Source organism: Falco rusticolus, chromosome 6, assembly GCF_015220075.1.
Source record: "Falco rusticolus isolate bFalRus1 chromosome 6, bFalRus1.pri, whole genome shotgun sequence".
NCBI classification, from domain to species: domain Eukaryota; kingdom Metazoa; phylum Chordata; class Aves; order Falconiformes; family Falconidae; genus Falco; species Falco rusticolus.
The window spans coordinates 10,288,352-10,311,899 of NC_051192.1; positions in this window are offsets into that span (position 1 = coordinate 10,288,352).

Below are 23,548 nucleotides of genomic sequence, written 5' to 3' on the forward strand. Positions count from 1 at the left end.
GAAAGAAAAGCATTTGCCAAAATTAATGGATGTATGCAATTACACAAGACTACCGTATATGAGAAAATCTGGAGTTATTTAGCAATAATATCTTTCTTGGCACAGCATATATGGCTAGAAATAAAGTACTAGTGGATGCTGCTGCTCTGCAGTTTACTACAATGAATTTTCATTTTGGGCAGAACCGGCTACACTTCTTGTTCTGAATAGTCCAAGATATTTCAGTATTTCTGGAATTTTACACATCCATTTTCTGTGAAAAAGCTGGGAGTTTCAACATATTTTCCATTACCTGGTGTTCTTTTTCTTTTTAATGCAATATAAATTCTGAATTTCCTGGATTCTAAATATCTGTCTGCTATAAGACATTATCCATCAGATCACAGATGTGTATATCTAACCTGAACAGTAAATTAAGTGAGGGAATTGATTAGATTAACAGCTGTTCATTAGACTTGCTTTTCTCATTTTAAACTAACATCTGCGTTTTCTTATTTAAGATTTTATAATATCATAAACAGCACAGGGTAATTTCTTACCATGGAGAAGTTTTAGGTGGATGGATTACAATTAATTGGGAGCTGCCTCTGGAGCCCTTTTGAGACTTTTTATTTTAGGTTGAACTATCTGATTAAACAGTCATCAAAGTGAGAGCCAAGGATTCAGATTCATTAAAAAAAAGCCAAAAACGCCTCCAAAATGAAGTCTGTGGAGAGGCAAAAATTTACTTGTGGAGGTGCCTCGCAGGCTTTCGTTATGTACGGGCATGGCATGAGGATGCATCAGGCAGAGGTAGCTCTGATCAAACGAGCTTCAGCCCTGGGAAAAATCCAGCCACATGAGTAAACCGTATTAGCTTTAGCAAAGCAACTGGCTGTGAGGGCAGCGTATGTGTGAATGCATCCCGAAGATGCATCCCATGACAGCATGGAGAGAGGGAATGTGAGGCTTAACATTTTCAGGGAATGAGGAATTTGATCTGAAGATGGGTATTTAAGGTGAAATACTCTTTCGGCAGTTAGGGTGAAGGGCAGCGGCCAGCCTTAACGCAGTCCCAACCCTTCAGTCCACGATCAGGTTTCTCACTCTCTGTGATCTCTATGCTTCACGCAGGAAGCCTTCCCTTCCCTGCACTGTGGAATGCAAACTCTTCCCACTCAAGATAATTTTGTCAGGGTAACAGCCATCAGTACTGCCCAGCCAAACACCTCAGGGCTCTCTATAGCACCTCCTGATCGTGTAATATAGGACCGATGTATTATAGAAAGCTGCTGATGAGCCCAGGGACTTGCATATGCTCAGAGCTCAGCTTCCCACAATACCATTTTCTCTGCATTCATTTATCCCTTAATTAGTGTGATGCCACATGAAAGCCCATACTCTCCCACATTTTCTCTCCTCATTGAAGATGTTCCCAATGCATTTAAGTCCTTCTTACAAGCAGCACAGAAATGCTTGTTTGCATTTGCTCACCTTGAATGTTATAAACATGAACAAGGGATGCCAGTCTGAAGCCAGGGCAACAAAGGAGCAGGAATGGATACTGCAGCAAAAAAAAGCCTTTAGGCTCACAAATATGTGTCACTTACCTGAACCTGATGGCTTCTAACTTTCTGAAGCCATCTAACACTAAGTTCATATTATTAAGCAGGTCTGGCTACAGAAATAGTGTATGTATATGAGGTTCTTCATGATATTATGCATGGTGATGCATATTGTGGTGGTCAGAGTGCATGATTATGTTCACTGGAATCACCAGAAAAAGCAAAGGACATCAGGAAAGAGGCAAAATATGTTAGCAGAAGGTACAATGTGGGCAGAGGATAGAATCATAGAATCATTTAGGTTAGAAAAGACATTTAAGATCATCAAGTCCAACCATTAACCCAGCACTGCCAAGTCCACCACTAAACCATGTCCCCCAGCACCACATCTACACATCCTGTTAAATACCTGCAAGGATGAGGACTTCACCACCTCCCTGGGCAGCCTGTCCCAACGCTTCACCACCCTTCCCGTGAAGAAATTTTCCCGATACCCAACCTAAACCTCCCCCGGCGCAACGTGAGGCCATTTCCTCTCGTCCTGTCGCTCGTTATCCGGGAGAAGAGACCGACCCCCGCTGCCTACGGCCCCTGTCAGGTGGCTGCGGAGAGCGATCAGGTCCCCCCTGAGCCCCCTCCTCTCCAGGCCAACCCCCCCAGGTCCCTCAGCCGCCCCTCACAAGGCTGGTGCCCCAGCCCCTGCCCCAGCCCCCTGCCCGGCTCTGGACACGCTCCAGCCCCTCCACGTCCCCCTGCAGTGAGGGGCCCAAAGCTGAACACAGGGGTCCAGGGGCGGCCTCACCGGTGCCCAGCGCAGGGGGACGGGCACTGCCCTGGTCCTGCTGGCCACGCTGTGTCTGCTACAAGCCAGGATGCTGTTGGCCGCCTTGGCCACCTGGGCACACTGCTGGCTCCTGTTCAGATGTCCATCAACCAGCACCCCCAGGCCCTTTCGCACCAGGCAGCTTCCCAGCCGCTCTGCCCCAGCCTGTAGCGCTGCCTGGGGTTGCTGTGACCCAAGTGCAGGACCCAAGTAGCATGCATAGCCCCTCATGGGCATCTGAAACTGATCAGTACTTACCTGTGCAGGTGCTACTGTGTCCAGCTGTTTACAGATCTGTATCTTCTGCTTGAAGAGTTTTATCTCTTTTGATGCTAAACTTACAGTAAGCTTACGGAACTGCTTTGTCTCTGCTTATCTGCTTTCTGCTCCTTTTCTTTTTCCTCAGTTTTTTTATCTGAAAAAATCCTGCTTTTTGCTAAGAAAACATAAGGCACTTGTTAAGTTTTCAGAAATAGCACAAAGGGATCTGTGAGTACTTTAGCCAGGTTTTGCTATGTAGTTGAAACAGAGGCCATGTTAAGGTCAGGATTTGCAGGAGAAGTGCTGCAGAATGCTAGCCCCGCTTCCATGAAGCAAGTGAATGAGGCAAGAGTGTCAAAAAATTAAATGAGGAGCAGCCAGAACAAGGACCTGCATAGCATGAAGACTGACACATGGCTACCACAGCCCATTACCACCAAATGAAGGAAGGGTCTCAGGAGACGTGAGATTCCTAGATCACTGTATGGCTTGGGTATTAACAGGAACAGGAACCACAGAAGTGGACAATGGCCAGTGAAGACTGAACAGTGGCAGCAATGCCCGCCCAAAAAATGTGCACGTACTTTCCCTTTGCTCTCCGTTTGAAGGACCTTGAGACTGAAGCATCTTTGTCAGGCAGAGCAAACAAGAACTAGCAGCAGCAGTGGAGTTTCTCTCCCCTTTCCTTGTTGTGACGACTGGGAGATGGTAGGATCCCTGCTTGGAAATATGTGAAGCTCTTGTTTGCTGGGCAAATCACTTGGAATCTCCTGACTTTTCTTCTGAAGAGTGGCTCTTTGGTAGAGCTGGTGTTGACCTGGCCCAGAAACACTTCATATTCCTGGTGTTTCACAGCCTCTGCTGCTCTTCTGAAGCCTTTCCATTCCTCCCATTCAAGGGCAATGGGTTTGCACAACTCTCCCCAGAGGCTGGGGACTCTCGGCACCTCTGTGCCAGCCCAGCAGAAGCATGAGGTTTCCAAGCATGCTCCTCCTGTTGGGATGCCACCACCCAGTTACTCACCCCTGTGGACAAGAAGTGGCAAAAGCGCTTCCAAAAGAGAGGCTGTGGTGCTAGTCTGAGTTTCAGTTATCTCGACCTTGCCCACTGAAGCTCACAGCCAAGGCCAGAGCAGACACTGGGGTACCACACAGCATCACAGGGGTAGGAGAAAAGCTGTGCCCTCACTGACTTTCTGTCACTACCTGGAGGAAGTGTGAGGGCTTGTGCCGTTGAAGAAGGTGGTGGTGCTCAGTCAAAACACGCCTTGAGTGTTACTGGCCCACAGCCACCTTACGTTATAAAGTTTCTATTGGCAAAATGTCTTACTGTGGGGGAGGCTGAAGAGGAGGCAAGCAGTGAGGTAAGGGGGCATGGGAGAGAAAGAAGGAGGAAGGACAGTGCTGGAGAGAAAAGAAAACAAAACAAAACCTGGGTAATCATCCAGACTGCACGGAGGGAGAGAAAGGCAGCCTCAGAAGTAGAGTCCCACCAGTCTGCCTGGTGTCTTAGCTGCCATCTGAACCCACAGCTGGATCCCTTCTCCCCTCAGCAGAAGAGATCAGTTCCACCTCCATGCCAGCACTTTTCTGTAGGTCAGGAGAAAATAAGAATTAATTATTCGGCTGCCAAGCCCCGCCTGAGTTTGTTAGCTGCTGTGACTGCTGTGAGGCACAGAGGCAAGTGCTCAAGCCTCCTCCTGTTCCAGGGAAACTCCCAGTGCAGAGGTGACCCAAGCCTACATGATGCATAAGCTTTGAGGAAGCCCAGTGGATCTCCCTGATGAGTAATTTTGTTCATTTGTTTGTACAGATGTTAGCAAACACCTTAAAACCTCGGTGTGGGATCTCTGGTTGCTGCACTGTCTGGTTTGAGAGGCTTCCCACTTGCATGTAAATTTGGTTGTTTGCTTCTGGTTTTCTGTAACCATCCTTTCAGCTCATTCCACATCTACAACAAACAACCAGCACTAGACAAGTGAAAGTTAAGCTCCTAACAATGTTGTACAGCTTGTTGGGAATGTATTGCCCCACAGGAATTTGACATGCCATTTTAGAATCCTAATGCTGAAATGCAGGAATTGTCCCATTCCAAATCTCACCTGACTCATTTTGATAGTGCCCGCAATCTAAACAACCAAAGAATGTTATTCATCCCACAGCACAGACAGTGTTCCTACTGCTTGTGTGAAAAGACTTTGCAGTGCTGACCAAAACCGAAGCAGCTGCCTTAGCTTTTGCTTATGGCCCAATCACCAGAGGTGGAGCAAGACCATTAGGTTGCACCTTCAGAAGAAGCGGCCACACTGCATGAGAAGCAGATGTCTTCAGCTCATACAGGCACACAGCAGAACAGGCAGGACCAACTCCTTAGTCAAAGCGGGCAATCTTGTTTTACTCATCAGAAGATGGACCACAAATTTATCCCATGACACTGTTTCTTGCTTAGGTTATTGAATCGTGGTGTCTACATACTCTAGTGAACAGTGGATTAAAATGTAGAAGATCAATAAATACAGTGATTTCAACTGACATGGAGTCCTAGATAGTGTTTAAAGGCTTTTGAAGAACAAACATCTATATATTGAAAGAAATACTGGGCAAGAAAAACAAGGGGTTTACTGTTACTAAATGGACTCAAACTGTTGCTTCTGTCTTTGCAACAAACGATGGGAACTGTGAAATTAATTTAAAAGACAGTATTTCCCCTGTCTGGATTAAAGTTGCACTATCTCTGCCAACTTCCCTCATCAGCTTTTTGAGAAGCAAGGAATTTCTTGTTAATCAAACCCTAGAGGAGTGAGTTTCCAAGAACCACATATGCAATTATTTTAAGCATGCTACACTGCATATCATAGCCCCCAGCCAACTCGTGTGCGTATCTAAATGCCATTTTCTGTCCCTCCTGCATAAACCAGGCCTGGCCAGGCAGAAGCAGGAGGGAAGGGGTGCTGTTAAAGCTATCTCGCTCAGTCCATCCATATGAGAACAGCCACTGACACAGGTGCTGGTGGTGGAGGGGAGGCAGCCACAAGGTTGGCCTGCAAGACACAGGGCTCACAGAAGGAATTTGATTTTGCAAATGGTGGTCTGGGCCATTATGTCTTTCTCTGTTCACCATCCTGGAGACCCTTGAGAGCTCATGGGGAGCAGCTGTGGGGCTGCAGCCTTGCTGTGATGCACGCAGACACTGGTGCAAGCTGGTGACATGGGGAAGGAACAGGCAGAGCTGTGGCTCAGCACCAGCCATGCTTGGCAGCACTTTGGAGAGCTGCAAGGAAGCAGGCAAAAGCCCCTGGAGAGTCCCCACGCCTAATGTCCCTCTAGGGCAGCAGTCCTGCTGTGAGCCACTGGGGTACGCAGGATTCTGATGCCAGGGCAATGGTCTGCTACACACTGGAGGCAATCCCATTAGCCATGAGCATCACGACACAGCTAAAGTTTAGCTGTCCTAACGCCCCTTTTCTAGATGTTCAGTACTATAGGTGCTTTGCCACTGTGGTCCCACTCATGCCCCACCTTAACGCTATTTGCACAGTACCCTATGTTTCACTGGAGCGCCTGTGCCTGCTTATGCGCCCACCCATGCTTGCAGCTGGCTCCCCCGAAGCCAGCCTTGCTTTCACCTCCTCAAAGCACAGTTCCATCTCCTGCTACCACCAGCCCCTAAGTGAATGTACTAGAAGTGAATGTACTCTACTTCTTTGGAGGGTCCTCCTGTTCCATGATGACTATGGGAGCAGCAGCTTCTTCCGTGTGCCTCACGCCCCACAAATGTTGTCCTTTTCCTCTTCAAAAACAGATATTTTTTTTCTCCCAAAGTCTTCCTTTATTCTCTTTACTACTATTTATTCACTCAACCTTTGTTTGGAGGAGGAGATGGTAAAGGAATACTACTGCATTTGAAAGTCTGTGCAGTGTTATGAACTAGACCCAAAGCATACAAGAAATGCCCTTTTCACTTCCCATAATTATGTGAGATCTCCACTAAAATTTTTTAGGAAGCATTTAGTACTTTCCATTTTAGTGTTTTAGACTGGTACCTTCAGCACCACTTAACTAGAAAAAAAAAGTGAACCAATCTCTATGGGAACCATCTTTCTCTGCCTTGTTCCTCCTATCTCCTTGAGTTTCTACACCATACAAGTCTTCCTTGCTATGCTTCAGATACCACACACCAATTCACCTCCGCCATGTCTCAGACAGAAGGACAGACTCTGAAAGCTAAGTTTTAAACTTAAATACTCTCTTAAGCAGAGGCAAAGTTGCCGTTCTGTTTTTTCTAGGAATTTTAGTTAAATGTGATTGTGTGTTTATATTTCCTGTGTTGTTGTTATGCAAAACTTCAGCAGAAAAGTTTTGTTCTTCTTTTTGTCTATTTTCAAGTCAATTCCAGTGTCTAGCTTGATGAAAAATCTGAATTGATTCAAATAAGATTGACTTGAGTTGAGATCAAGATTATAAACAACACAGACTGTTTCATCTCTGAAGGGACAAAAGGAGTTTTTGCTTACCTTAGCACCAGTCCAGTCTACAGAAGAAAGATAATTTGGTTTTGGGTTTGTTTTTTTATTTAATTATCTTGCTGCTTCTCTGTTCTGGGTCTTGTTGTAACTCTTGTGGTCCAGACTATAGGGAAGCACAAAATCCCTTCACCTTTTCCAGTCAGTCAGTCACCATTACTGCTTTTCTGCACAAGGTGCTTTATGAGATGTTGTGTACATAAGGCACTGTACACATCAGCAGTGTGTAAATCAGCAGACACATCTGACCATTAGCTTGATAAAACCCTTCAAAAGAACAGTGTGTAGCATTTAAATGAAACTGTGCTGCAATAGAGCAGTTACAGCAAGAGATGGCTGCCTTTTGGCCTTGTATCTGTATGTGTTTGTATACATCACCAGTTCCAGCTGCTGAAGTGAGTAGCGATAAAAGATTTATTTTGAGACAGTACATTACCTTGAATAACATCACAGTCCTGGGTACCAGTGACAAATGAATAATGGAAGTACTTTTCCTGCCAATAGCCTGTATATTTGTCTATTGCAGCTCCTGCTAACAAGTTTCTGAACTAACATTTGCATATCTAGGGCATGAATTTGCATAAAGTATGAATAGATATTATTGACTATGGGTTATTTTGTAGATGCAATACGTTTTTATAGTTTTATTTCTTAAATTGTACTCTTCAGAAACCAGAAAGCAAGCAAGCAGTGTTTCATTTGATTTTTGAACTGCTGAATGCAAAGTGGCAAAGCTGATCAGTCCTGTAACTCCACAGTAAAAATTCTTTTGAGTTTACAACTTAATATCCTTATACAAGTGGTCTTGCCCCTGCAAACTGGCAGCTAACTTGCACACAAGAAGGAAGTAACTGCTGTTTCAGAGAGGCTAAATTTACAGGTTTGTGCCGGTAAACTTTTGTATCAATCCTTTATCACCCAGCTGATTCACTAAATGAAGATCAAAAGGCAAATGACTGTTTAATTAAAGACCAGTTATATATATTCTGGGGTGCTGTAGGAGTTTAACCTCCCTACCACTACTGGCCAGTGTCTGCAGTATCTGCATCGTCTGCCACATAACCTGGCTGTGGCTGTATGATGGAGATGGGGGCTACATCCCTTCCTGAAACCTGGATCATAAGGTGGAGGCAGAAGAAAAAAGATTAAGACCAAACTGGCCTATTTCCCGTCTTTTTCTGAAGAGATTAATGCCTTGGAGGAAAGAAGGAACAAGCGGTCCTTACTTGAGGGGACAGACCTTGGCAAGGCCAAAGAACAGGTTTGGGAAGCCACTGTGTGCCCATTCCCCATCCTGTGCAATCTGCACAAGAGCTGCCTGCGCTTCAGTCATTGATAATTGAGACAGACAGAGACAGGACTTTTAGAAATGAGTCTGACATACCACATTCCCTTGGCGATGACCAGTGCCAAGTCACATTGACTTCTGCTGTTTCCCTCCCACTCTGGACCTTATCCCAAGGTTATCTCAAGGTTGGAAGGGACCATGGTCCTCACTTCTCCTAGCCTGAAGAGCTGAACTCTGTGTATGTTTGTTTGTGAAATGACTTCCTCCCTGATTATAGCTGTCCTTTTGGAAGGATGCCATATCTCTATTCATTGAAAATTATTGGCTAAAAATAACCATATTGTTTGGGCTTCTGCATTTATTGCTAGCTGTCAGTTGGTGTTGTACATCCCTTGATGACTTCACCTCTGACTTCCAAACCTGCAACGCTGCCTTTCTGCTTCCTTCCCCTTGGCTATCAGCTTCTATTTTCTGTCCATTTCAAGCGCCCTCTGTCCCTTTCCCAAAGTCCACCCTGAGGCCCCACCCTTTTCACCCCTCCAGCCAAATCCCAAATCAGACCAGAAGCAGCTCCACAGGAGAAAGGCCACAGGCCACCCCACAGGGGGGAGTGAGCAAGTGGCTGTCACTGAGCAGAAATCTTACCCTGCATGGTCAGGCAGTGCTATGGTCTGGTGAGAAGAAGCTGCATGAAAATTTGTGTTAAAATCTCATCCTAACCAAAGCTTCCTCCAGTGCACAAGTCTTGACTCCTTTCAAAAGCTTTTATTACACATTTATTCATTACTGGGAGGGTTGCTAGGTCAGGAGATCATGAGATGTCTGCTTGCCTAGATCTGCAGAGCTTTCCAGGCTGCTGTGCAGCTGTATCGTGTCATTCACATCCCCTGGATTTTTTTTCTGTATAGATTTTGATTACACATAAAACAGCACACTATTTAAAAGAAAAACACTGATGAAAAAAGAAATAAGAGCATCAATGGAGCTGACTGCACTGCACATTGATTTCAAAATCAGATTTTATAGGACAGCAGATTTGTGCAAGTCTCTTACTCCAATTAGACTTCCAGTTACAGCGAGCATTGTCAGCTGAAAAGAAATGTGTTAACAGTTCAGCAAATGCTGAACCACAGTGGACACCTTATAACTAGCTTATGTCATTCCAGTGTGCATAAATTGGCTGTTGTCATTTTCCCTGTAGTGATGGGTGACATAATACGCTAACGTCAAGACGCAACCGCAAGAGAGACCAACTGAGAAGAACACAATCTTAGTAAGTGTTAGGTTTGAGGAGGGATTTATAAAACTGCTTCAGCAAATTCATTCACAATCTTCATTTAATCATTGTGCACAGAGAAAAGCATGTCACCGAGTATAGCAATGCCTCAGCCTCCAGAGCCCTGCCTGACAGCAGAGAATCACCCAGTCTGCAGGCCAGTGCTATGTATTCGTCATCAGGCGCCTTCATATTTGAACTCTAGATCTATGCTGCCTTTTTTAACAGTGGAGAGGAATAGTAACTGAAAATGAACAATGCTGAATGCATTTTCATCTGCCTGGCACCCAAGACCTCAGCCCAACTGCAAACTGTATATTTGCTGCATAAATGAGCTCAATTAATAGTCCCACCCAGAGCAAAGGAGTGATGCTTCATATCTGTCTTAGGCCTTCAACACAGTCACAGAAGCACAGAATCACAGTCATCAGGGTTGGAAGGGACCTTTGGAGATCATCTAGTCCAACTCCTTGCTAAAGCAGGTTCTCCTAGAGCAGTTGGCACAGACTCGCGTCCAGGCAGGTCCTGAATGTCTCCAGGGGAGACTCCACAGCCTCTCTGGGCAGCCTGCTCCAGTGCTCTGGCACCCTCAAGGTAAAGAAGTTTTCCTTATATTCAGAAGGAACTTCTTGTGTTTCAGCTTGTGCCTGTTACTCCTTGTCCTGAGCACTACTAAAAAGAGCCTGGACCCCATTTTCTTGATGCTCTCCCTTAAGATATTTGTAGACATTGGTAAGATCCCCCTCAGCCTTCTCCTCTCCAGACTGAACAGGCCCAGCTCCCTCAGCCTCTCCTCGGATTGGAGATGCTCCAGTCCCCTCATCACCTCCATAGCCCTCCGCTGGACCCTGCCCAGCAGTTCCCTGTCTTTGTTGTAAGATTTCCTTTTGCAGGGAACTAAGGCACAGAGCAAATATGTACCAAGATCTTGTTTGAGCTGAGGCAAGCTTCTGCTGGTAAGAAAAGGAGCAGAGTTTATGTTCAGACCATCTTACTTAGGTCTCTGATCTAAACTCTAACCCCACTCACTAGCAACAGAGGGAAGTTAATGTCTGATGTCTCTGATTGCCCTGTGTAAAAGATGGGGCAAAGAACTTTTCCTCCCGTGAGGAGACTGCTTTTGTCCAAAGAGCCCTGTTATGCTGTGGCAGTGTGACCTGGCCTATCCTATTCCCTGGTGAAGGATGGGACAGCTCTGCCATCTGCCCTGGAGAGGCTGGCTCACCTGGGCACGGGGCGGCCAAGGGCTGCTGCAGCCCAGCTACCCGGGTCCCCTCCTCACAGGTCACTATGCCACGTAAGCTTAGTCACATCCTAAACCACATTTTAAAGCAGCTCAGTCTTTGGCCTTCCTATTTTTAAAAGTTCCCCACAGAATTTCGCTTCTCTGATTTCACAAAAACCTTCTCGTTACCCAACCAAACATATCGCTAGCCGGGAAATGCTTCTCGTGACCAGAGATGGCCAGGCTCATGTGGTTCCCCTGCCTGCTGCCTCCTCTTACGCTGCCAGATGCAGAGCACTGGGCTAGGGGGACCTTACTTTGTGCAAAATGCCATGGATTGCTGGGAAAGAGCTGATAACAGTGCTGTGATGCCCTACAACAGGACTGCTCACAGACCTCTGGAAAAGGGAGCCTGCCCCTTTGCCAAGACTAAGCTGGTGAACCGGCACGGCTGGCCCCTGGGTCCTCCTTCCCCAGCCTGGTCATGAGGTCCTGCAGGGCAGCGGAGTAGGTAGCAGGGACACCCTGGAGGCTGGGACAGCCTGTGACGTGTTCTGGAGAGGACAAGGGAAAGCTCCTTGCACCCTTATCTTCTTTGAACATACATTCAGGGATCTGGCTATAAAGCTGCAGATCTGTGTATCTGTTAACACATCTGAGGAGAAGAAAAAGATACATTAAACTCCCATTAAACTGACAAAACAGCAGAGGGTCTGCCTCTGCTGAGAGCCTGGAACAAAAAATGAAGCTACTCTATCCTCTGTGCAAACAGTAAAACAACGGGCAGGATCCTGATCCCCTCTCCCCGTCTTTTACCCAGGGCTGCCTCTGGGAAGCTCCACCATGCTGCTGCCGCAAGTTTACTTCAAGGCAACGAAGATCTGCATGAGATCCAGGGTAGTTTTAAAGGCTTAAAATAGGCCACAACTTGGCGAAAAATCTAAATTAAAAATCTGTTTCCAAGGTTTTGGCCAGCAGCTCCCGCCGTCACGGCGGCGGGCTGGAAAGCCGGGTGTGCAGCTGTGTATGGCTTCCCACGTCCAGGGCTGGAACATTTTAATTGGGGAAGTGTGGAGAAATCTAAAAGGCCAGGAACCCATTAAGAAAGAGGAAGGCTTGAAGATTCTGGGAGGGTCTGGGGGTTTGCTTTTACAGAAGCAGAGCAGTGGGCTGCTGAGCCATCCCAGCCCTGTTGTTAATCAAAGGAAGCATCCTGAGAAAAAAAGCCCCGCAGTAACCATTTTATTTGTTGCAGGGGTGTCCCTTTTAAAACATATATAAATAGAGTGAATGATGTATAATGCCTGCCTAAGTATTTATGTGCTTATTTCCTAAGTACTTAGTTGTTTCCTTGATCCTTGCCAGTGTTGTGCCTATAGCTCAGCTCTGTCGGCACCAATTAAGTTTTACCCGCTTCCCAGAGCAGTGAATTTGCCCTGCTTGTTTTTCCCATCCTTTCCCAGATGCTGCCCTTGAACAGACTCTTTCAAGCAAATATTGCAGGCTTCAGTATCGTATCGGCTGACTTCAGCTAGAAGAAAAGACTGAAAGCATGTTATGGTAAGGGAGCAAAGTACATGGAGGGACCAAATTCCGAGCAACTAGGTTAGGTTTGCTTTTAGTTCTGAATTCAGCTGCTGCGTTTCAGACCTAGAAAAGGTGTTATATGCTAGAAACCTTGTCTAATCTTTTCCAGCCATGCCATTTAGTCTAATAAAAGACAGCCTGGGGGGAAAGGTCTCAGAGTTAGTGAGAGGAGTGAGGTACCCAGCTCCCACAGCTCCTAAATGCCCCTTTGCTGCGGCAGGGTGGCTTTCAGAAAAAACTCAGGGGAAGACATGAGCACAAAACAGGGGTGCTTATGTGTGAAGGCAGATCTTAAAAAACACCTTGGCTTACCCGTGTCCTTATACTACCACGGTTATAGCAAGACTGTCACTGATATATTTCAGTCATGTCATCCACTTGCCATTATTCCTGTGAAAAAGAAAGAGAGGACTCATGTTTCCACTGCATGGCTGCAGCGTGTGCGATTAGAAATAGCTGTGTATGTATCAGTGGAAATTTCCAAGGGCAATACACAAGGTGCTTCCTCTTTTTCTTCATAACAGACGATTCTCTAGCAGCTTCCAGGCACAAAGATCTGTGTGAAAATCAAAACAGGTTTTAACTCTTGTATGCTTTTCTTTTAATATTCTCCATAAAAGCAAAAAAGAATCACAAAAAATCTTCAGTAGAACATAATCCTTATAGCATACGAGGACAGTCCTTTAAAAGTGCAGAATTGTTACAGTTAATCTGCTTGTACAAGAGGAATCCTTGAAAAGCAATAAAAGTCTGTAGAATGAGCACAAGTGTTGAAAAGTAGATCAGTTCAAAACCTATGATTAGTTTCCTGGAGAATTTCATCCATGTCAGTCCAAAAATGCACAGGCATGCACATGCATACACACACCCACAAATCTAAATGCTTTTGTTAGAATATTTTTATGACTGAGTATTTTTCAACAGAAATATTCTGAACTGCTCCACCAAAAGTCTCTTTTTAATCAAAGGAAATTGTGGAGACCCTCGACAGTATGAAATGTGTTTGCAACAATCCTTTATTATTAACTCCTGATGGTGCATCTGTTTCATCCTATTCAATAAAGCCTTTTATAGATTTTGATTCTTTCCTTTCTTGCAGCAGGCTGACACTTCTTGCTGTAGGCTCTGGACGTGTACCCTTTTGTTTCCTTGTCCTTCCATGTGCTGTTGCTGTCTTGGAGCCTTCCATCCAGGGATTACTCTTGTTCCCTGCTGCTGTTTTGGTGATGATCAGACAACCTGGAGGTTTTTTCTTAACTTTGCCCTTGACTTGGTTTATGCCTTTAGAAATGTCTCTAGTATTTCACTTTATACAACAGCCCACTTTCATAAAACTTGTGAAGGCTAGTGGGGTTTTCAGCAGTCACACCTCACACCTCAGACATATATCTGACTGCCTTCCATCTATCCTTTAACATAACACTTGTTTTCAGCCTTCCACCACTCAATATCACCTATTTATTTTTCTGTTTTCACATTATTATCTTTTCATTAGCTTTAAAAACTGCTCAGGAGGCGAACCATTCAAATAATTCTTCCTTGTTGTGTAACACCTTTGGAGGCCTCTATGTTACCATTGCAACCTATAGATACCGGCCTTGAGATAAACTGCAACTATTTCCCCTGTCCGTACGTGGGAAAACCCATGTTTCAACCACTGAAGGTCCAGAATACGCATAGGGTGGATTCTCAGGTGATCATGGTGATAAACCCCATGTTTAAAAGGAACTTTAGCCCCATCCCTGAAAAATCTTGAACATCTAAGGGCTCCACCCTTACCAGTGGGTCTTCCTCCAGGAGGGCAAACTTCCTGCAGAAAATACACGTGAACTCCCTTTTTGCTTGCCGCTTCACTGCTAAAGGTTATGAACCTGCTAATTACTCTGGGGAAAAAACCACGGCCGCACTGTTTGCAAAAGGGCAGATCTTGCTGATACAGAACAGCTCCCACTCAGTCCAGCCTTCTTTAATATTGTGAGACAATCATTCGGACACAGCAGAGGTGTCTGAGCCTGATACCCATAGCTAAACACAAGTATTGATCCGGAACAGCCTTACTGTGCCATCTGGGTTGCAACGAATTCTGGGGACTTGGCTGGGTCTCTTAGTCAGACCAACCGTAGTTGTCCTTCCCCCACCTGGGCTACTGTCCAGGCATCCCATGCAGACTTCTGGCATAGACACAGGCATGCTGAGCTGTCAACTTTCAACATAATCATGAATCATTACTGTAACTGAAGGCACCATTCCTACTGTGAGCTGCAGTAAAGGCCTTTGCTACCAGAAAGGAGATAGCTCATATTTACCCAGTTCACAGACAGCTACATCATTTGAATGATGCTCAATATCTCCACTGAAGAAGGTTATGTGCAACTCAAAAGAGCCGTTCACATTTGCAAAACAGTTCCAAGAGATTGCTATAAATCTTATGTCTTTTGCCTAGACAGAACTGTGTTTGAGATGCTTCAGCCTGGTTTGATAGAAATGGCTGTCAAGATCACAGCCAAACTGGCTGTTAAAAACTGCTTTTGGCAAACTCCGTTCCCTGCCACTGAACTCCAGCCTCCCAGAGGCAGTGTTGCTACCCTTTGCTAGGAAAACTGCTTCTCCCTGGTCCATCACTAAATCTCTGGCCTGGGAGTCTCTAGGCTGACCACACCAAGAGAGTGGGAAATCATTTTCCCAGATCACTGCACTATGGCCCCTCTCCAGCTTCCACCCCAGCCCCTCCCCAGAAAGAGCTGTTCTTCTGGCGGTGCCCTTTGCGTCCAGGTGAGCAGTGGAAAAGTGGCTATGCCTGCACATTGTAAAAAAAATAAGGTATTTTCCAGTGTTAACAACGCTGACATCAAATGATGTATTGCCTTATAAAATGATCTTTTTGGTCTTTTTTTCACCTTTGTTCGATGGTGTATTTTATCCCTCAAACCCCATCTTACCTCAATAAATTGTTCCTCAGTAATTCTTCTAAGAGTCATCAATGTCCTTCGTAGATGACCTTCTAGAGGTCAGGAACAAGCCTCAAATTCAGTCAATGACTGTTTCTTCATAAGTCCAGTAATTCATGGCCTCGGTTCAGCCTTGGTTCCCTTCATTCCCTCCTCACCACTCCAGTGCAAGGTTGAGACCCAACTGCTTTGCACGTGCTCTGCACAGAGGTGCTGCTGATGGCTGTGAGTTGGACCTTGGGGAAGATGGAGATCACAGACCCGGAGGATGCACTGTCACCAGGGAGGCTCACATGTGGGCCAGGGAGCTCTGACAATGTAATAAAGGGCTGAGACAGCCGAACAATGCAATTGTCTGTGCTAGGGAACTGTGTAGATATTGATGATAAAAAAACCTTCAAAGTCTGTGTTCTGGATATCTCTAGGAGCACTCCTGTCTCTCTGCAGCATTGGATGCCAGCCCTCCATGTTCAGACAGAAGGGGAAGTAAGGGTAGGATGTTTCTGACAGTGCAGTCTCAGACCCAAGTCACCCACATTTGATATGTGTTGTGGCTGCTCTTAAAACGCATTTGTTTTTCAAGTACATTCCATTCAAACAGCTTTCTGAAATTAAAATATCTACCCAGAGGTTGCAGCTCAGCCTAGTGCACACCCCTTGCACAGAAAGGCTGCAGTTCTGTGTCTGTGCACGTCCATCCATGCCTCTCCCGTGTAAATGTGTCCTTCTTGCTCTGACCCCAGGGTTTAGCTGCAACAGCACCAGGCAATCTTTTCTGCTCAGGTTCACAAAGAAGCAGTGCTTAAGTATTCCTGTGAGCAGCTGATGAATTTGGGGGTGTCGCACGGTAAAACTGTTTGTGTTTTATAAAGAGCACAAAGAAGCCTTAAGGAATATCCTCGCAGGAATTTTTGCTGATGCAGTTTGTTTTGTTGCTTCCTAATTGGAAGGAGGCCTTGTTACCAGGATTTGTGCTCAATTGCACAGATTGTTTACCTGCTGTGAGGGAGCCGCAGCTCTCTTATTTTAAGTCAGAGCTGCTAATACCATTATTTTCTGAGGACACAGCCAACAAAAATATCAAAGTTGCCTGAGGTTAACATGATGGTACCTCGCCTCAGCTTTGGCCTCCAGCTATAAGAAGCTTTGTGGTTACTCAGGGAAAATCTCCCAGTTCTTGAGAGTTTAAATTTCAGCTTAAGTGGATATAAAGGAAAATATATTTATGCTACTTAAGGGTTGTTTCAAGAACTATGATGGTTTCAAGAGTAGAGTCCCATTCTTGCTTCCCAAGCCCTTCTGAGAACTTCTGCCTAAACCCCAGGTGACTTCATCTGAGAAGCAGTTGCAAAGAGCCTGGGAGACACCAGCCAGTACACAGCAGTATCGATAACTGGGACTGGCAAAAACGGGATTCTGTTTCTGGACGTTCCCCAATATCTTCAGCGGGGTACAGTGAGGCCAGGAGCCCTTCGACCCCAGGTTGGGTGGAACATGGTCAAAAAAAAGAAGTCCCTGACATGGAGGACGGGTGGATCTTGGACCACAAGGCAATGAGGAATGAGGATCAGTGATTCACTGCATTTCCTTGGAATCCCTCAGCTTTATTAGGAACGGTCCATTACAAGGAATGAAAGAAGAAGCTATGTTCCGATACATTAAAAAAAGGAAGAAGGCAGGCAATACTCTCAGCAAGTCAAACTAAGGGAAACTGGCAACTCTTTTGTTTAAAGGGTGTCTTCTCAGAAACCTTGGTTTAATTTAACATGAATGCAATCATCAGTCTCTTATTTTAATGGATTGTTCTCAATAAATTTATAATCTTTTCCCCAAAGCATGCCTGTATTTACATATTCAGTGCTTATACATAAAACAGGAAATATGTGTTTACTAACCCATTACATTACTCTTGCAGAGTGAGGGGTTGGTGGTTGGTAGGTTGGTTTGGTTTTTTTTTTCATTTATCAGGCTGATTGCAGTCTTTCTTTTTTAATTGAGTACATGTGCGTTGTCTACATCTGTGATGGCAGAGCCCCAAAATGGTGTGTGAAATCAGGAAGCGGCTGTTATTCACCAAAGACCACCACTTATTCACATGCTTCTGTCTGAAACAGGTGGATCTGGAGGGAGTTATTTTGAGCTTAAGTTAATGCTGACCTCAGCTGAAATAATTTGCCCTCTCACTCTTCCTCCGATACAGAGTCAAGAGGGAGTTGTCTGACTGCTGCGTGTGATTGTACACGTCTGTCAACAGAATCAGAGATCCAAATGCAAAATGTAGCACTCAGGAACGCCGTGTGGGTTTCCGACACTCCCTGAAGGACGTGAGGACCATAACCCAGTGAATGGATTACAATAAGGCATAAATAGAGCATTTTTATCTGTGACAGATGTAATCCTGCTCCAGCGTTGCTTATGTTATTTAAAGGGAAATGGTCTCTGTTTCAGCTTTCTGAATTTCCAATGAGAAAGTAAGTCATAAGTGTTTTTCCATGCGAATAATTCTAAGCCTCCTTTGGAAGTGGTTTGGCAGCGTTGTTTTGAAGGGGGCTGGCCATTACCCCTCGCAGAGCACCCCTTCCCTATGAGCACAAGATGGGGAAGGGATGGCTGGCTTTCACATAGCTTGCCACCCCAAGCAGGGAAAGGCTTGCTTTGTTGCCCCGGCTTGCCATTCAAAGCCTGCAGCATCGCAAGCCAGCCAGGCTGTAAGAGAGTTATGAGGAATAATGTCCCAAAGCCAAGAAGCAGGTGTGAGACATGCTTCTCGCTTGCGCAGACATATGCTACAAAATGTTGCAACCTTTCCTGCATAATATCTTAATGTATAGTCATTAAGCAGGACAGAGTGGAGAGTACACATATGGAAAATGTCTCTTATTTGGAGACAGGGGCACGTACTTTCCTTTTGATGCTGGCACGTGCAAGGAAATACTGATACACTGACTCCAAACTGCCGATCACAACCTGATAAGGAGCCAATCTTGAAGAAGGCAGGAATTTTATCAGGTTTTAGGCCAGAAACACTTTTTTATGAATTATTCTCAGAAGTGACACAACTGGATTCTGGATGACTGCATCTGGATTTCAGTGCGCCGGTAAGTCCTACCAGGGAAATAAATTGAAAGGTGAAGACTGGGAGTTAAGGCTGTGCTAAGTTCTGGTAACGTGGGCATTGAGTTAGCTTACTCCTTTGGACAACCTCCAACGTACTCACAGCTTTTGAGTCAGGAAGGGAGATGTGCGTGTCAAATAGCTGGGTGTAACCGAGTAGAGCATTCACATCAATAAACGGCTGGATTCTAACACCTTTGAAATGCTGGATTATTTTAGTTTTCCCAAAAAGTAGATCCTGATGAACTCCAACAAAATCTAAGATATTCTAGACCCTTTAGCCAGCCAAGAGGCAATCACAGACACTGACTTGCCATAGGAAACAAACCCACAGAAGAGCTGATGGCTGGGATTTAAGGAACTGTTGTGTTGTATTACCAGGCAAAATCTGGTAGAATTCAGGCAGGACAAAGCAATTCTGTCACTGAAAAGACTAATTAAAAGAAGTAAAGTAAAAGGATGGTTATCTGCAGATTTTTGAAAGATTCAGGCATTACGTGAGATTAAGAATGATGTTTCTATTAGCACTGAGATGAAATCAGGAAGTTTAAAATTTTGACTGAACTTCCAAAAAAAAAACAACCAAAAACCAAAAAACCACAAGTCCGGACAATATGATCTGTGAAATAACTTTTCATGGGAAGGGATTAATTAGATGGACTGCATGGCACAACAGGCATTTTTTCAACTCTGTCTCTATTTGTCTTTAGCTACAGAGACACATCATACCGATATAACAATCCAGTGATTTTGTAGACTTGGTCTTTTGATGCAGACACATAAATATACCTCAACAAATTCCTCTCTCTCTCTCTCTCTCTCCCTCTCGGCCATTGTAGCTTAGATTCTTATACAGATCGCACCATGCACTGCTGGTCTGTTCCCAGCTGGGAAGATGATTGGTGACTTCCAGGTCAAATAAATTCAGCAGGGTCCCACAGCAAAAATAACACATTGACGCAAATCCATGCTCATTTATTCAGTTGCTATTGAGTCCGCGCTCAGGCTCAGTCCCGTTGCTTGTATTGCCCCTTCCAGATGTGTGCACACAGGGACAGAGACATGGGCACTGGAGCCACACAGCCTCCAGCTGTCACGTTTTTCCTCCTGTTTTGTTAGCCTTTCACTTCCACTGCTTCAATCCCAGACAGGTGAAATCTTGGGCTTTCCGTCAATGGTGCCCGGAGAAGCAGAGAAGATATTACCAAGGAAGCACATAGCTCTTCTACTCCCCAGGGGAGTCAGTGGAAACAGAGATTTATGGTTCCTTCCCTTTGCATGTTCCGGAGAACTAACAGGTTGCAAGAGGGGGGAGTTTGCCTCATGCCTGTGCATTAAAGATTAGGTTTGTGCAGCACGAGCTATAACATGCACTTTCATGGTGGTGTTACTTAGATGTTACTGACTGTGAAGTTTTGATACCTAGCACAATTACGAAATTTCCACGATGAAAGAGATAAACCTTGCATACCTGTCAGCTGTGCAAGCTACTTCCCAGAGCGTACCTTTAGCAAGTGACACCCCAGTGGCTTGTAGGACAAGGAATTTGCTTGAGAAGTTTGTGGGTGATTTTGAAAACTGAAGAAATATGAGGGCACCGTTGTTGCTTCAAGGGCAGCTCCCAAGCAGTCAGTAAAAAAAATGTGTGACACACAGTGGTCATGGAGAACAATCTCTCCCTGTCCCCTGCCACCCATCCAGAGTAAAGTACCCTGGAGCATCTGCCCTCAGAAAGCCAGCCCATACCTTGTTTTCTCCCGTATAAGTGTCAATGCACTGAACTCACCCTGTGACTCCCTGTTGTTTATAGCAGCAGCGCATCTTTCCACTCCCTGCCAGGGAGGAAAGACTCTCTGGCCTTGCCACAGTTTGTTAATGGCACGAAGCGTTTGATTTCTTCCAAGCATGAGGGCATATTTGGTACAGCCAAGACAAGCTGCAAAATTCTTCTGCTTCTTCCATGACCTGTCATCACTTGCCTTCTAGCCAAGACATGGTTTGGAAGATTCAGTGGGTAAACAGCATGTGGAACAAATTATATCTGGAAAGAGAAGAAATCTAAAAATCTAAGTAGTGCTGAACGTCTTGCTGGCTTTTGTGCGGGGATCTTCTTGCCGGTCTCTGCAGGCAGTTGGTGGACAAGGACTTTTCTTTTATTGATATTACACTGTGCTCTTCATTTTTATCTCCCAACTGTACCTGCTAGTAAGCACGTGATGATCTTAGCATGCATGGCATGAAATCAGGTTTTGCAGAAACCCACCTTTCAGAAGGAACACTCCAAGCCTGTGCCAGGTATCCTCTAGTTTGTCTTCTGTCTGTTACCATGTGTTTATATGTAACTTGAGGATGTTAACACGGTTACATGTAACACAGTAGGGAACAAACTGTTTTCAGTTGCAGGTGTGGAAATAATATGACTGACACTCATATATTTAAGTCAATTATCTACCTGTATTACAAATGACATAGACAGGGTTTTAAAATCAAGTCTCTTTGCCTCTGACTGATGATGTTTCTTTCTTTTATGTTATGACTGTTGGGTGGGGTTTTCCTAGTTTGGATTGTTAATACAGAGTTGTTTTCTTTCCTGCTTTTCTAGTTCCTGTATGCCAGAGAGAAGACCTGGATTTGATGTCAAACAACGTAGAAGAACATTTCAGTATGGAATTATAGCAACGGAATTTTAACTGACATAGTTCTGTTAAATGTTGTGCATTAAGTTCATAGCCTGGCCTGTAAAATCCACTTTAAAAACCACTTAAACTATTTAAACTGCTCAGCGGTGGCAGTATAACACGAAAGAGGAAAAGAACAAAGCCAACGGTGCTGATTTCCCTTGCACCTCTGTGCAGGGAATCAGAGTCATGAAGTTTCCCATCACTGCCCCGCTATGGGCAGTGCTTCATTGCTCCCTGCGGGCACAGCACACCCAGGAAGGGGTCCCTGCCTCCCCCCGGCCCGCTCTGCTGCAGGGAGCTCTGCTGAGACGGGCATTTGTCAGGGACCGAGTGGATGCTGGAGTTGGTGGGAAGGCTGGTGGGATGGAGGACCTACGTTGGCCAGGATGGGGACGCTCAGAGGGAAGTGCTAAGCTCCATGCAGCATGTGTCACTCAGGGGGACAAGGCTGGTGGGCAGCCGGTGTAGCCGTAGCCCTGCAGCTAAAGGGCTGTGTGTGGGGCTCGAGGGAAGCACGCCTGGTGCAGAAAGAAGGGAGATGAGAGAGGGCTCCTCTCTCCACCACTGTGCAGGTGCTGTGCCTGCCACTTCTCATTTTCTGCGTGGCTATTTGGGACCAAATCCTGAATGGCAGTAGTGTTTTTCCACAGAGCTGGGATGGAGCTCAGTGTTCTGTGCTTAGCTGTCACGTCGCCCCTCCATGCATTTGCGCTGTCCTCACCACGCTCTCATTTACAGGAAAGACAATTAAGTTGCTCAGGAAAGGTGAAGATGCTCAGCTAAGATGAAGTGCTGGTTTTTCTCGAGATTCAGCTTCTTTCTTGCCCAGTTAGGATCGCAGCGGGGGAGTGACTTGCTCAGCCATGCTCAGTGGTATGTCTGCAATTGTTCCTTAACCTCCCTCTATCTCCAGGACCACACGACCAACTAATATTGGATCCCTGGGGAGAACTTGCTCTGTGCAGCTTTGTCCTTTTAACCTTTTAATGCTCTTCCATTTTAAGCTGTTTGTGGCAAGACCCAGACTTAAATTGCTGAACGCAGATGTCACAAATTGCTTTTCAATATGCTCTGGTGATGCCTGGAGCTGCTGACAAGACCTGAAAGGGTGAGTTTTAAAAGAAGGTTTTAGTTTGAACAAGCTATAAACTGCTCTCTCCTAGTTCAGCATCTGGTCCCACATGAGTGATGAACCGACTAGTACAAAGGCAAAACAAAAGTATTTTCCCAAAGAATGGGCTCATGACCTGTGAAATTCTTTGCCAAAAGATGAAAGCAAATGTTATAAAGAAACAGGGAATTTTGAAGAGGTGGGAAGCCTCCTTCCACAGCAATTTTCAAGGAAAGATGAAGAGGAAATGCAGAGCAGGGCAGTTTGTAATTGCCTTCCACAGGATTACTGCTGTGTCCCCCCCGAGCAGTCCACGGCGGGGACTGCCAGATACGGGGACCTGGGCAAGATGGATGCTCCCTCCAGTCGGTTATGACAATTGCTGTCTCCTGAGGGACCTTTGATGGTTCAGTCAGGAGAAACACAGCCTTCAGAACACCACCTGGAAAAGGTACTGTTCCTGCAGCGCTACCATCACCAAAACCAACAAAGCAAAAATATGTTTAGGAAAAGATGTGCCTCTTTGGTGCTTCCCAAGAGAGTGGCAGGGAACTGAATGGAAAAATCCTCCCCCTGGCACTGCGACACATTCCTCACAAGCACTACCACAAAAATTCTCCATCTACTCCTCTGGGCTTTAACGCAAAGAAGACATGCCAAAAATGGTTGGGGACAATTACATCTTTATTTGTTTATTATCTTCTTTATAAGTGTGTTCATCTGGGTGTTAATGTCCATGATTGGCTGTTCAGGTTGTGTTCCTCTTTCAATTATGGGAATGTCTGAATCTTATTTTACAAAGAATGTTTTTCTTTCTTCCTCCCCCCTATCCTCATCCTCTCACCCTAATTTCTGGAGATGCCTGGGGTCACTGGCCTGCAGTTAGTGACTGGAAGATTCTACTGTGTTAACTATATTTTATACTTAATATTTATATTAATATTGATATTTGATATAAAACTGCTAGGCATGATTCTAGTGCAGATGTCTAGTTATTTGCCTTTTTTTCAAAAAAAATACAACATTCTCATTAATTCCCTCACCACCAATGCAGACCAGACCAGACTGTGAACACCTTGGTGGCAGGGCTGGGTGGGAAGACATAAGATTTTCTTAAAAACTTTTTTAAAAAAACACCTTTCTTAAAATAAGCTGCTGCTGGTTCACT